Source organism: Larus michahellis, chromosome 3, assembly GCF_964199755.1.
Source record: "Larus michahellis chromosome 3, bLarMic1.1, whole genome shotgun sequence".
In the NCBI taxonomy this organism is placed as follows: Eukaryota; Metazoa; Chordata; class Aves; order Charadriiformes; family Laridae; genus Larus; species Larus michahellis.
Window position 1 is genome coordinate 104,008,174 of NC_133898.1, and position 16,124 is coordinate 104,024,297.

At 40.5% G+C, this 16,124-nt stretch overlaps 1 protein-coding gene across 1 annotated transcript in view; it reads left to right on the forward strand.

The window, feature by feature from the left end:
- The window catches only part of RAB23 (RAB23, member RAS oncogene family), a 40,927-nt gene that overhangs the window by 13,269 nt on the left and 11,534 nt on the right, over positions 1–16,124 (forward strand). The gene's annotated exons all lie outside the window — the stretch shown is intronic.

The following is a 16,124-nucleotide window of genomic DNA, read 5'->3' on the forward strand; positions in this document are numbered from 1 at the left end:
CCCCAGGCACCAGTACATGCTGGGGCCACCCAGCTGGACAGCAGCTTTGCAGAAAAACACCTGGATGTCCTGGTGGACACAAAGTTGATCATGAGCCAGCAGTGTGCCCATGCCACGAAGGTGGCTAACGTTACCCTGGGCTGCATTAGAAGCAGTGCTGCCAGTAGGCAGAGGGGGGTGATCTTTCCCCTCTGCTCAGCACTGGTGGGGTCACACCTGGAGTGCTGTGTCCAGTTCTGGGCTCCCTGGTACAAGAAAGACAACTACTGGAGAGAGTCCAGCATAGCACCACAAAGATGATGAAGGGACTGGAGCATCTCTCCTATGAGGAGAGGCTGAGAGACCTGGGAGTGTTCAGCCTGGAGAAGAGAAGGCGCAGGGGGATCTTACCAGTGCATATAAATACCTGAAGGGAGGGTGCAAAGAGGACAGAGCCAGACTCTTTTCAGAGGTGACCAATGACAGGACTAGAGGAAACGTGGGCACGAACTGAAACACAGGAGGTTCTGAACATCAGGAAACACTGTTTCATTGTGAAGGTGACTGAGTACTGGCACAGGTTGCCCAGTGAGGCTGTGGAGTCCCCATCCTTTGAAATAATCAAAACCCATCTGGACATGGTCCTGGTCAACCCGCTCTAGGTGGCCCTGCTCGAGCAGAGGGGTTGGACCAGATGACCTCTGGAGGTCCCTTCCAGCCTCAACCATTCAGTGATTCTGTAATCAATGGAGAGAATAAGCAGACCCACAGAACGATTTTGAATGTTATTGGAATTGCTCTTTCCCTATATGTCTGTCTTTTTCTGACACCTGTACAAAGAGTTCCCGATTTAGTTGTCCACATTTATGGGCAGGAGGGGATGAATCTGGGCCAAGGGCTGAAGAATACAAAGTGCCCTGGTAGCAGAGTCCCTGCTCAGCTCCCCTAGGAGTTAATGGTGTTTATCAGCCCACTGAATAAAGGTTGCTTTTTCTTTTCTTTTTCTGACAGAATTTAAGCTTCTGCATAATGGGGGTTAAAACATAGCCTGCCAGATTGTCAAAATTATGCTCTTTATTTCTGTAGAGTATGCCAGAGAAGAAAATCCTAAAGCACACAAGTGAAGATTTGGTTCTAATCTTCATAATGTTTAAGTAAAGCAAAGACTCACTGTCTCACCTGTGCATCATGTTTACCAGTCCTCAATTTACTTAAACATTGGGAGAATGTAACAAAATCTTCATTCGCTGATATTATGAAACATAACAAAAAGGGGACTGCCAATGAAATAACTTTATTAGCATGTTCATAATACCTTTTCGCATTTCTGTAATCTTTTTCGCATTTTCTGGTTTTTAATTTGGTCTTTTTCCAATTGATAATTACACTTGACAACCTGAATCTACTTCGCCTAAATACATAAACTCTATTTTAAACCTTTTGTCAGGAGCAATACTCAATGTTAAAAAAGAGATTTTCAGAGCCCATATTTTCCCTTCTGCCTTGTGATACTGAAACCCAAACTTTGCTACTGATTTGAACTTGCCCATACAAGTTAAGCTTACCTACACCACCTTCCTAATTCCACCTCCTGCAGAATAATGCCTTCATTTTGATCTACCATATAAATGCAACTCATTGATTTCTTTCTTCGTAGGCATGCCACAACCTGCCCTAACTTCCTTCAATTGTTTCTAATGCATTTACTGGTCTTTAAAGTGAGGTAAATATTTTGTTTCAGTTGTCAAAGATTCTTCTTTACGTATAATCATTGTGAAAAGACAGTCAATACTGTTACTGAGTATGTTTAGTGGGTGGTGTCTAAGTGACGAGCAAGAATATGCACTCTGGAAGCACACGGAGGTTACTAAGGAAGACTGATATTTACCTGAAGGTATTAAGTATCAGTAAATAGGCATGAAAATAAGCAGCACAAAAATTATTGTGACTTCAAGATAAATAGCAAAGTTCTAAGTCGAAAAGGGGCCACCAACAATTATCTTTTCCGTTTTCTACACATGAAATTTCAAGATAATCGATCCTCTTTATGCCACAGCTTCACCCCACACAACGTGTAGATGCAATATTTCCTTTTTTCTGTTTTATTCTCTTTTTAAAAGACTTGCTATTGCCATTGGCTGTAAAAGCCAGCCAGATGAAGTGCTTCGTTATATGTCTCTTAATTAAGCTAGTGAGAACATTTAATAGAGCTGGTTTTTAATTTTCTCCTGCCACTCTACAATAAAAATGCATTCCCTAGATTCCCAGTCACCTTTTAGAAACCTCGTATAATGAGAAAGAGATATATTGGGCTCTCGATCGTTGCCATTTGGCTAGTACATTTTACTTTTATTCTTCCTTTGAGGGATGGAGATATTCAGTATAACATTGTTATTTAAAAGTCTTTTCCTGAAGAACATTTTACTGATTTTTGAGAAGATTTTATTTATGGAGCTCAATGTCTTTGCTCTTATTTTTGAAGGCCGTACTGCAGCAAAGCTCTAAAAGACAAACCCCAAAGTAGATTAGTTATCCCAACTGTTCAGACTTCCCAGACCCGCATTGGCACTTACTGAGTTTCGTCAGCCTTTCTAGGGGGAGGAAAGCTTGAAAAGTAATCCAGTAATAAAGCCAAAGCCCTCAGTACACTCAGGGAGCAAGAGTGTATGAAACGGAGAGGGAAAAAATACAAGGCTTTTATTTTATCCCTGAGCCCATATGGGACAGACACCTCAGGTAATGGATGCCGTGTCAGAATAAAGGGGTTTAGCATAATAGTGGGGTCTCAAAATACAACTTGGGCTCAAAGAACAGGTTCTTTCCATTTTCTGACAGCAGAATTTACAAAGGTGAATTTGTTAATAATGGAGATAAGCAATGTCATCTGGGTGCTGTGTTCCTGGGGACTTAGAAAAATTTAGGAAGCGCAGTGTATCCCCAAATGAACAGTACTGCTAAGGGGTAGACTTGGAATTTGGATGGGGTGATACCCTCCTGTACAAACCCTCACATTTTCAAGGTAAATAATCTCATCTCTAATCTAGCAAAATCACCACATAGTTATGCTTGGCTAAATGCAATTCTGAACACGACTGATACCAGAGGAGGGATTATTTTTTTCATCCCAAAGTATTTTGACGTGTCAGTCAATGGTGGATTTCCACATATTAGTTACTTACCACTTCCTCTGAAGCTATGATCTGCTCGTTTAGCAGGCATTCAGCGACTCACCATGCCACTAGGAAGTTGAGCATGAGCTGTATTTATTTCAACAGCAGAGAGAGTTGGCAGAGAAAGTCAATCCCTCTGTTGCCAGGAGCTATAGACAACCTACTTGTGTAAGGCAAACTCAGCACTCTACCAGGTTACCACGTCTCACACTGAAAAGCTGTGCCGTAATTTCCTCCTCTTTTCAATGGCATTTTAGTTGACACCAGTTTTATCAATGTATATTTTCCATTGAGAGGTTGTTATATAGCTGACTCCAACAGACATTTTAGGAAAATAACTTGTGAACTTTTCTGAGGTTTATAGTAACCTGGCAATGCATGTGAACGTCTGAAATGAATACTGAGGTAAGACCTCTAACTCCATCTCAGCTGCAACCGGCCATACAATAAGCAATGTATGAATGTGAAACAGAGAACAGGAAAAGTAAGTCTTTGAGATGATATTTAGGAGTGACTTATGGTTTCATGGTTTTCAGGCACTTTTTTCCCTCTGCTGTGATTTCTGATTTCTTAGACAGATATTTCCAAAAGCACTAGAAGATCTACTTTACTCTCAGACCACAAATCTTCTATATAACTCTCCTTTATGAGTAATTCTAATTATTTTCCTAAAATCAGCTAGATGATAGATATATAGTCTCAGTCCTAGTCCACTATAAAATCTAGATGCATTGAAACAGCCCAGCAAAAAACCAAACAAATAATACAGATTAAGAAAGGATAAAAGGCTGAGATGAAAAAAAAGTCTTCCATGAATTGTATGTGAGAAGCAAAGAGCAGGCTGCTCCCCAGAGAAGATGACCTGGGAGTCGGGGTGACAGTGAGGTGGCGGGGCACCATCCTTACCAGCCCTCCTCCATGGGCCTATTTTAATGGGTTTAGACAGGCAAAAACAATTCCCATTTTAAAGTGTCTTCATTTACTCAGGATTCAACAAATCAGCTGCCTTTGGAGAATAAGGTCTTCCACAAAGCTGAAATTTTTGAGCACTCATCCAGGTCCTGGGACACCCTGGGTTCCAGTCATACTGCAGCTGGAAAGGGTTTGAACTCACAACATCTAACTCTCTTAACATGTTTGTGAGGTTTTTTATATCCCCTTTTGAATATCCACTACCAAGAAGGGGAGAGAAAGGGAGCAGAGAAAAAAAAGGTATCTCCATAGGGATATGCCTATTTCATAGCATAGACCTTATCTTCCAATTAGGTATCTTCCTATATATTTTCTTTCATTTCTGAGGTGATGTGTGTCCTTGGAGGGCTGTAAAATGATTTTAAATACTATGAAGCAGTAGTGGATTCACTGCCACCAAACTAGCCCTCAGCTAAAATGCAGATGTTTGGACTGGCTCGGCACCATAGAAAACGATGGCTTCTGTCCTGTTTTCATGGCAATGTGACAGCAGCTCTGACGGATGCGTGCTTTCGCTGCAGTGAAGTGGCTACAACATTCAGGATACAGCCCTTCTTTTCCTAAGCTCAGCACTACTCATCCCCAAAATGGAAGACAATATGGTTCCATGAAAGGCTGCTGGCTTCTCACCCAAAATCCCTGCTGGATAATAGAGTGGAGGACATAAAGGGCACTGTCCCATCTGAAATAGCACTGGCTACACTCAGTGTTTTGGGTGAAGATGAGGTCTGTGGTGACAAACTCTACCCATCTGCCCTAGCCTATAGGATGCTGGTGGTCCTCAAATAGCCCTGCATAGCTGAAATTTGGCAGCTTCACTGGCAGCAGGCACAGCAAGGGCAAATTAGAAGCCAAGGTGCAGTGATGGGCACAGCTCCCTATACAGAATATGTTGATGCAATCACAAGGCATATGCCAATCAGGTGATAAATAAACAGAAAGCGTGCTAAAAACCTATATGGTACAAGGGTGAAAAGGGTGAAGAGTTAAGCTCTCACATCACAGGCCACTTTTGCCATCATGTTGTATGAGCTGTCTGCCCCCGAGGACAGGGAGACAAGAACAGTATGCACCATTTGCCCTAGGAGTCATCATCTGGTGAGCTTCCAACCTCACACAAAGCATGAGGCAGCATCTTGGCAGTTCTTTATGCTTACTTGCCCAGTGCTTACAGTTAAAATTTGGAAAACTGAAATCTAGTTCACGTTCCTCTTCTGCCTGATTGAATTCAAATCTTTTATCCCTCCAGTGTGCCCTTCCAGCAGACTGGTAAAAACAGGATTCATGTTACTTGAGCAGAGACAGGAGGCTTGAACTAATAACATTTTAACTCAATTAATGTGTTCCCAGAGCAAATTATTTCCTTACGATAATTCAATTTTTATGAAACATATACACCAACTTGAATATACATAAATTTCCCACCAAGCTCATCATTTTGTATAAACACAAAAAATCCTAAGAAATCTACAGTTACTTGATAGCAAATGTACAAAACCCCAGCATTATGGAGAAGGTACAAAAGACAGGTCAGCTACCAGGACATAGGAATCAACTTTTTTATCAAATAACTCATATTTGTTACTCTTTTCAGCAGTTATTTAAAATAAGCCTATAGCATTTTAAGGTATAAGATACAATACATTCAGAACAACAGAAACAACTATGTAGGCATAGAAAGAATCATAACTACTCTCAGGACTGTATATTTATTAATTTATTAATTTTCTATTAATATCTCACTCCTTCACAGGAAATGAGTGAATTTTATCCATTCTTGATTAATACACTAAATAAGAACTCAGAAAACATGTTGTTATGTTGTGTTATTTTTATAGTACAATTAACGACTTTGCATATTTCTTCATTTTCTCAGTTGTTACAATCTGCACTGTTAGTCACAAATAAGTTAGTCTTAATTAATTGGAGGCTTGGTAAGTACATACCCCAAGGATCTGGCAAAGCTTTCGATAAAACTGCATGCAGCCAAGATATGCTTTCTAGTTCTCCTCCCTCTGCTCTGCCCCCCAGACAAACCCGTGCCTCAGTTTTCCAGGCAGAGCATCAACAACCCGACTTCCCCCTGTGGCTTCTGAGTCCCTGCTCCAGTGTCTCCAACAAGGGAACATAATCCCAAGAGGCCACTTCTTCCTCACCCCGCGTTAAAGGCTCAGAAGGAACACTGCATGGGATGTGCTTTGGATGGACCGTACAGTCTGGGTAAAGAACTGTTTCGTTGTGACTTAAAAGTTGTCCCCACAATAATTAACACCCTTCAGACTGTTCAAACCATAAGAGTTTAGGAGAACTTCAGAGAAAATTAGATCTTCGTTGGAGAGCATTGAGGCAGAGCCTAGAGAGGACTTTGAAGCTGTCAGCCACAAGTGAAGCTGGAAGGAAGGAGAAAGGGTACTGTAGCCTTATATAAAAAGTACCAACAGTTTATTTTAACATTGTTTTTTACTGAGTAAAGTCAACACATTTGGTACATATTTGTCTGTACACTTAATCAAATACAAGATGTCATTTTATTTGCAGCAGATTTATCCAGTTTAATTCAGTGTGAATTAAAGTAAAAATATATAGATTTCATAGCAAATTGACCCTGCAGCAGTTTTCTTGACAATTCTGCCTGAGAGTTTTCTGATTGCTCTATTGACCATGTGACCCGCCTTCTGGACGTGGGGAAGGCTGTGGACGTTGTCTGTCTGGACTTTGGTAAGGTCTTTGACACCGTCCCCCACAGCATTCTCCTGGAGAAGCTGGCGAATCATGGCACAGACAAGTGTGCTCTTCGCTGGGTTAAAAACTGGCTGGATGGCTGTGCCCAGAGAGCTGTGATTAATGGGGTGACATCCTCTTCGTGGCCGGTCACCAGTGGTGTCCCTCAGGGCTCAGTTCTGGGGCCGGTTTTGTTTAATATCTTTATCAATGATCTGGATGAGGGGATGGAGTGCACCCTCAGTAAGTTTGCAGATGACACCAAACTAGGTGGGAGTGTTGATCTGCTTGAGGGTAGGAAGGCTCTACAGAGGGACCTGGACAGGCTGGATCGATGGGCCAAGGCCAACTGTATGAGGTTTAACAAGGCCAAGTGCTGGGTCCTGCATTTCGGTCACAACAACCCCAAGCAACGCTACAGGCTTGGGGAAGAGTGGCTGGAAAGCTGCCCAGCAGAAAAGGACCTGGGGGTGCTGGTGGACGGCCAGCTTAACATGAGCCAGCAGTGTGCCCAGGTGGCCAAGGCGGCCAACAGCATTCTGGCTTGTATCAGGACTAGAGTGGCCAGCAGGAGCAGGGAAGCGATGGTGCCTCTGTACTCGGCACTGGTGAGGCCTCACCTCGAGTCCTGTGTTCAGTTCTGGGCCCCTCTGTACAAGAGGGACATTGAAGTGCTGGAGCGTGTCCAGAGGAGAGCTACCAGGCTGGTGAGGGGTCTGGAGACCAGGTCATATGAGAAGAGGCCGAGGGAGCTGGGCATGTTTAGCTTGGAGAAGAGGAGGCTGAGGGGAGACCTCATTGCCCTCTACAACTCCCTGAAAGGAGGTTGGAGAGAGGTGGGTGTTGGCCTCTTCTCCCAGGTGAATAAGGACAGGACCAGAGGAAATGGTCTGAAGCTGCGGCAGGGGAGGTTTAGATTAGATATTAGGAAGAATTCCTTTACTGAAAGAGTGGTCAGGCACTGGAACAGCCTGCCCAGGGAGGTGGTTGAGTCACCATCCCTAGAGGTGTTTAAGAAACATCTAGATGTGGCACCTCAGGGCATGCTCTAGTGGCAGAGATTGCAGGTTGTTTGGTTGGACTCGATGATCTCAAAAGTCCTTTCCAACCATGAAGATTCTATGATTCTATTGCAAAATATCCTGCTTTACTCTTGTAGAGTGTCCTTTTTGGCATATTCATTTATATTTAACAGTTTTCTTTGTGTTTATGTAAAGAAAATGACAGTAAGCGGAGTTCAGAGTGGGTTTTTTTTAAACAGATTCTGTTAAATTTTGTAAATATACTTACAAAAGTATCTAAAAGTCAATATAAACTCAGTCCTGACATACTTCAGGAAACAACTTTCTGAAGTCCCACATTACCAAAGCCATTACATGACTGCAGACAATTGCCCAGAGAAGCTGTGGATGGCCCATCCCTGGAAGTGTTCAAGGCCAGGCTGGATGGGGCTTTGAGCAGCCTGGTCTAGTGGGAGGTGTCCCTGGCTGAGGAGAAATAACTGGACTCCAGACGATCCAATGTGAATCAACAGAAGCCATTTATTAAGCACAGATCATCATCTTTTATACCCCGCGTTGTAGCATATAAGCGAATCGCTTATTATAATAAGCGACTCGCCTATTTCTGATTAGCTAGTTACACTGTCCACACGCTGTGCATGCAGTTTGTTCACACATCAGATTGGTTACAAGAATTTGCGTCGTAAATTGCTTAGTCATTAGCACAACATGTTTTCTGCCTTCTCAGTCCCGTTTTTCCTATGTATTAATTCCGTCTTCTACCACCTGTTTTGCTCTTAATCTAATCTCTCATAGTGGGGAGGCTGGCTCACATGACCATTTTCTCTCAGATACATTCCTACACCTGCCCACGGCAGGGGGGTTGGAACTAGATGATCTTTAAGGTCCCTTCCAACCCAAACCATTCTGTGGTTCTATGATTCTGTGGCTTAACCATGGGGAAAAGCAAATCCACGTTTCTGTAAGAATCTAAGTAGAGCATTTTCATCTCTGCCAAAAACATCCTATTTGGTATGTATTTCATCTATAAACTTGTTTATTAGGACACGTTCATCTCACAGTGCTATGAAGTTTAAGATGTAACTGCAGATGGAATACTTTATTAGATACCGTCTGCCATACGATCTACCAGTGGCTGGTCACAGCATCATGAATCTCTTACAGGTCTCCTTTACCTGCAAATATCAAAAGGGTAACATCTTAATAATTGTATACTTTCACTTTGTTATATGTTCTGCTAAAATATAACTGTACATCTACATAAATATATAGTTAATAATATAAAATACCTACGGATCTGCACTAAGCTCAAAATATTTATCCACAATCTCTTCGTTACACAGTTCAGCAGTTACTTTTCCATAGATTTTGAGTACAAGACAGATGGCATTTCACAGTAGAAACCAGATGAGATATCACGTAGACAGATCTGTGACATATGGTAAATACAAGCCTCTTCCTGGCTGTGGTAGATCATAGCAACATTTTTCCCAAATACTTGTGTTGTTTTGTAGTAGTGCAATATTTCAAAGCTTTATTCAGGTGGTGATTATCTGTGTCTTGATTTCAGAAATGCATGTCCTGAGACAAAATTGGTTTATGATAATCTCAAACATTTAGCTTGTTTCATGGCATTTTTTGTCTGAAACGGGCTAAACTTCACAGACTAAACTGGAATAACAGCACATAATGTGGCAGTCCACATTTAAACTGCTTTCTAGCAACAAGCGTCTGCAAAGATACCCGTCAACATGCAAAATTTGTAATGTGGAGAACTAATGCTTCCAAAAATAAGGACACAGAGATGCTGACTACTCAATACAGTAAATTAACACCGTCGATCTATCACAGTAGGTTTAAAATAAGGTTACATCAGTCACACATAAGACGTTAGCTTACTTCAAAAATAGTTTGCACACATATGACTCATTGTACACAAAGCTGATTTTCTCCACGTCTACTAATGTGACAATTATGAATGATTCCAGTCCCTGAAAAGTTTCTCAAATAATAAAAATCTATCTGTCAACCAGGCAAATACATCACATGCCTAGTTACAGGGATCCACATGTGTATGTTTTTTTCCTCTAATTCCTGCCACTGCAAGTTTCCAATGCTATTACACCGGTTAAGTACCTCTTACTGACTGCCACGATCTGGACATCAAGTAGAGATAAGGTCACACAAGGTATTTCTCAAATCATCTACTTCCTATAAAGCCTTCAGTGACTCAAAAGAGAACTTGAAAAATGTGGGGGAAGCTAAATGTCAATGAATGACAACATATTTATGCAGAAAAGAAGCAAATTACTATCTTTGTAAAACGCCTAATTGCCTCTGAGAACAACCTCGCTTAACTATAACTTACCGCATTCTGGTGATTCCAGTTCCTTTATCATTAGGAAGGTTTTGCACTTCATAGGAATGTTTTCCTCTGGTTTCACATGAGGATTAAAATACAGGTCTGCAGAAAGTCTGAACAGCACTTACAAACGACAGTGGGTAGCAAGAAAAACTCTTTACAGCTCAGGTCTCTGGGTAGCTTTGTTTTAATTAATTGTATGTATTTTCATAACAAGTTCTCAAAACTAAAGTAACGGAAGTGTCTACTTTCCTCTGACCTTCTTAGACCTCTTGACTTTATCCTGTTGAATAGCAAGCTGATTTCCCCATGGTAACGATTGCTGCCGATATTTCAGGTTTTTTTTCCTATTAGACTCTTCACAGTTTTAAGAAACCAGTTAATTGGAAACTTTTTAATTTTGCAGGATTCTTGTCACCTTCCTTGTATCTTGTTTCTGTTTTATCTGCTTAATTCTTCCCAGAAATGCTGTCAAAATGTTTATACACAAAATACACAGAAGTACAAAAATGCATTTTCACAAGATGTTCCAGTCAACATATGCACATGTACTGCAAGGTGTATATATATAGATGTATGCATATATGTATGTATGTATGTATACAGGTAAAGTTTTCTAGGTTACTCAGATTCTTCTGCTCCACTGATTTCCAGGCAACCTGTAAGTCCTCAGTATATCCAAAACTCCTAGAGCCTCTGTTACATGGATTTATTTGAACCCAGGTGCCTAAATGTAACACTGTAAGCTTGAAACTTATTTCTGTCACTCCAAATTCTCCAAATTCAGATGTAATGCTCCACTCAACAGCATTCCCTGAAAATAAAGCAAAAATAAACCAATAGTTTGCTTGACTATGGTAAGCGCTGCGTTCTCCAAAGTACTTTAGAAGGGTTTGTATATCCTGCCAAATTTAAATAAAGGAATGAATTACTAATAAGAAATTCTGACTGCCTAAGCCCTCTGATCATCATCAAGACAGTTCTCTTCAGCTACCCGCGGCAGCAAATTTTAATCAGAAGAGTATTTGGGTTGTTTTCTTATCCCCAAATAATTTCTACTTCTAGCACTTCTCATTTTGCCCCCTGGTCACTGAAATTTTGATTTGAAGATCCATCATACGAAAGATTGATAAGCAGTATTCAGAACCTGCTTTTCTAGGGGAATATGTTGCTAATGCCATAGCAAATATTCAATTTCAAGCTCTTTGTTGCTAATTTTGACTCTGTTCCTCCTTTGCTATCTACGTCTTCGTACCTTTGTTGTCTGTCAACTGTTACATAAGCCTTTCCTGTGCTACCAGGACATACTTTCAAGTGATTACCCAATTCAGATTAATATCTTTATTTCCTTCTGGTGTGGTAGCGGATCCCTCTTTCTCAGGCAGCCATTACTTTTCATTCACTGGATACATATTTAAAGGAGCAAGAGCAGGAAAAGATAACAGGTCCATTAGTACAAGCAACTCTGCTAATATAGATTCATCAGTAACTCTGAATATACACAACTTTAAACACTTTCAGCATTTTCTTTGGGCAAATGCATTTCCAGATGAAGCAAGCTATAGCAAATACTAAAACTACGTATGATTCTTCAATATATATAACTGAATTATCTAATATTTAGTGTTTAAATCCTGATGTTGCCCTCAAATGTTTCCATTTCTCTTCTCTTTACATTTTTATTACTCAGAAAACAGACAGCACACAGATCAATTATTTTTTTATCAGCCTCTATAGAGTTAACAGAAATAACTCTATTTAGAAATTCTACTTTGTTATTGTATGACACTGTTTGTACCTGATAATTCAACAGCATCGCTGAATATATTGGATGAAATTAGTTGAAGGCACTGCTGACAGCATCTTATCTTGTTTTATTTACTTTATTTACACTTAAGCACAGAAACTATTGCCTTGGGCATGGGAAACCTCTTCAGAACTGTTGACATCTCAAGGCTCATTAACTTCTCCTCATAGGAGAGTTATTTAAGAGTTACGTAACAATGCATTAATAATTGCAGTCGTAAACATCAGTATGTTCAGAATTACAAAAATAGCCATAAAAATCCTTCAATGCAACACATCTTACTTTCTCTGACGTTGTTGACCTAGCCCTGACCCTGGGATTACAAAACGGCAATGGCAGGTTGTATCATACAAGGCCAGGCTGGATGGGGCTCTGAGCAGCCTGGTCTAGTGGGGGGTGTCCCTGCCCAGGGCAGGGTGGTTGGAACTAGATGGTCTTTAAGGTCCCTTCCAACCCAAACCATTCTATGATTCTATGATTCTATACTATCATCAGTTTCAAAAAATACAAAAAGAATGTATTCAACATTCATATTTTTATATGTTTGTGAAATATATAAAAATTAAAATTGAATGTGATGTACAAACGAAAAGTATGGAAATGAAAAATAAATGGCAATGCAATGCTTGGTATGGCGTCTAAAAACTTATTTTTGCCTGTTTTTTCATTTAGATGCCAAGCAAAACTGGATTATTTGTAGAATAAATTTTTAGTGTCAAAAAAGCAAGCAAATATTGATTAAAAAATGGGACTTTACTTTTTACACCTAGGCCTCATGTCAAAAAATAGCACATAGCTACTGACACTTTTACACTGTGCCATTCAAGTGAATGCTTTTTTCATACCTATGTATTCCTGTAACTGAGTTTTATAGTTTTTCCCCAACTTTCAGCAGAGGTTCTGTTCAATAAAAGAAAGAAAACATAAAACTGCTTGAGAGGACACTGTATTGGGTGTGACGTGTAAGCTTGGAATCTAATGAAAAGCTTGGGATCATTTTTATTTTAGGCTACTCAGATGATTCCTTACAGGCGTTTTTTGGAAAATAGGTTCTTCTGATATCATAGACAGGACAATACATAAAAACTACATAAATAGTTGGTATCAACAGAAATAGTAGGTTGGAAGAAAATAGTAGGTCAGAATTGCAAATTTGCATGGCTCTTAGTAATGGGGGGGGGAAATATAGAGAGAAAAGCATAATGAAGAATATCAGTGGCAGCAGATTCGAGAGGCAAACCTTGGCTTCCAACTCAAACCTTTCAAAAAGTCCTGTTGGTTTGTGTCTATGAGCTGCTGGATTGCGGAGAAGCGTCTCTCCTGGCAAGTGTTAAGCGGATCTCTTTGTCAAGCAGTGGAGTACAGCGGGGAGAAAGCTGGAGATGAGGAATCACTGCAGCTCACTGCATGCCTCGCCATGGCAAGGTCCACTGTCACCCCTGTAAGTTCAGGAGCTTGTGGGAACTGGTGATCTTAGTCATCCCCTCAAAGAAGTACACCAACATTCACTTGTGTCTCTGACCCTATTTGTTCTCCTTTGTATGATCTTATTCTTAATGACTTATTAGCATGCAGTTCAGCTACAAGGTATGCTATATGAGCAACGACATTAATATCCAACTTTAAAAGGATTTGATAATAAAATATAAACATACATAAATAGAAATATTTTCATGACATTAAAAAAAATATAGTGACTAGAAGTCCGGCATGCAGCACATTTTCACAGAAAACAAATTATATCAAGAAGTTGCTGTCTCTTTTGGTTGTTTTTTTTTCAGGATTGCATCGGCTGAAATGCATACATGATGTGGAAAAAAAACCAGGGCATGCAGCAGATGCATTAAATTGCCTCACTGAGAGATTGCAAACCATAGTTGTGATTATGGAGATATCAGCAACTGGAGTGACTCTAATGGGACTCCTGAGGACTCTTGGTGAAAGATTATTTAACATTTTTATTGATTAATCAGACAATGATATTCATGTAAAGCTTGCCGTTAACAAACAGATGACTTTAATAAAGGATGGCATTACTTTCCTGTTACAGATTGATTTGATTTGCCTTGCAATCAAACAAAATAACTTCATTGTAGCTAACTGCACCATAATACATCTGGAAAAAAAAAAGAAAGAACATGGGCTATATGCTCATGTTAAAAAAATGACTTGGAAAGGAGTAATCACAGGAGAATATGCAGAAAGCTCTCTGAATAGGAGACCTTGGTGAAATGGTACGGCAAAAGGGATTAGCGTGACCTTTCAGGGATCTGTAAAGGGGAACACAAAGTAGAAGGTAGGAAGTTGCCTAACCTCTGTACATCTACTACTACTATTAACACTAATTTGGTATAATTTGCTTTCGAATTTGGTGTATCTGCTTACAGCACCAAAATACTGGAGAGTGTTCAAAGGAGTGTCACAGAAAGTGATCTAGATGCTGAAAAGTTAGTATTGTTATAGGTGTCTTACGGGGCTTGGGATATCCAGTTTGTTGAAGAGAAGTTTCACAGCTGATTTCATGAGTGCATCCTGGTACCTGCAAACGGAAAAGATGCCCAAGAGTAGGTGCTAGTCAATCTCTGTGAAAAGGTGTAGTAAGATCCAGTGACCGGAATTTTAATTTAGACAAACTGAAGAGAGATACAACTTTTTAGTTGCAAACAAGTCACATAGCTGGCTGACCTCATCACGAGTCATCAAATCACATACATGCTAAAGCCTTGAAATCTGTGAATGTATCGGTTCCTCCCTTCTTCTCTTTCCTTTGTGGGACATGGTAAGAAAAGTTTCCTGAATTGCTCTCAGTATAGCCATAAGGTGCTAGAATGGTTTAGCCTCACTGAGTTGTTGGGGTTTCACAAAGAAATATCTGCGCATCGCCAATATGCCAGACAGGTCACAGTACATGTTCTAGCCTCACGCTTCATAAAAGCATTACCCAATATATGGAATTTGAAGGTCAGAAAATTAAAAACTGATATTATTTACAGCACTCACTAACTTACTGACCAAATTAGGGCACTTAGGATAGGACATATCTCCTCTAATCTTATACAGCTGTGGCCACAGGCTGCCTTTCCAGTCAACGGAGGGAACTGAGGGAGCGGAACACCTGGGCTACCTGCCAGCCACCTGAAGGTGAACCACACCATACACGTGTTTCCGATATAGGTATTAGGTGAGATGAATCCCAGTCATGCACCTCACGTCCCCCGTGATGAAACCTGGGAAGTACAATAAGGACCATTTCTGACATGATTACTTTGGTATTAGGCAGGCAATAAATTTATCTTTGAGTTAATGGGAGGGCTCTCTAATTCAAGGCCTTTTGGCATACACAAGCCCTGGCATCAGACAGACTCCGACACTAACAGTCGGGGCCAGCATTAACAAAATGAAAGCATAAATTTCAGAATAAAAACCATGCATAAAATTTAATTATTCTTTTGAGGCATAGCTGCAAAATGTGCTAATCCAAAACATATTTATTTAGGTACAATAAATGTGCTACATCAATTGACTCTCCAGTGAAGATGCAGCCTTGGGAAGCACAGGACAGGGATGAAGAAATCTTAGTTGTGCAAGGCAGTTTTCAGCAACCCGAACTCAGTAATGCCCGAGTGTTACTCGGCCATACTTGAGTAGCAGAAGTGCTGGGGGCAGCACTGAAAGCTGCCACCCCAGCCAACAAGATGTGCTTTGCAATATGAAAAGAGAAAGAGGTTTTAAGGCAGGGGATATCTTTTATCAGTCCAACTTTAAAAACAAACAAACAAAACAAAACAAAAACCCAAACCCAGAACATCTTCAGATCTTAAGACCACCATGTCTACAATTATGCTAAAAATTACCATATTCTGTTTGATATATAGAGGGTGGGAGCACCTCTCCTGTGAGGACAGGCTGAAAGAGTTGGGGTTGTTCAGCCTGGTGAAGGCTCCGGGGAGACCTTGTTGCGGCCTTTCAGTATCTGAAGGGGGCTGACAAAAGCTGCAGAGGGACTTTCTACAAGGGCATGCAGTTATAGGACAAGCGGTAATGGTTTCAAACTGGAAGAGGGTAGATTTACGTTAGGTATCAGGAAGAAA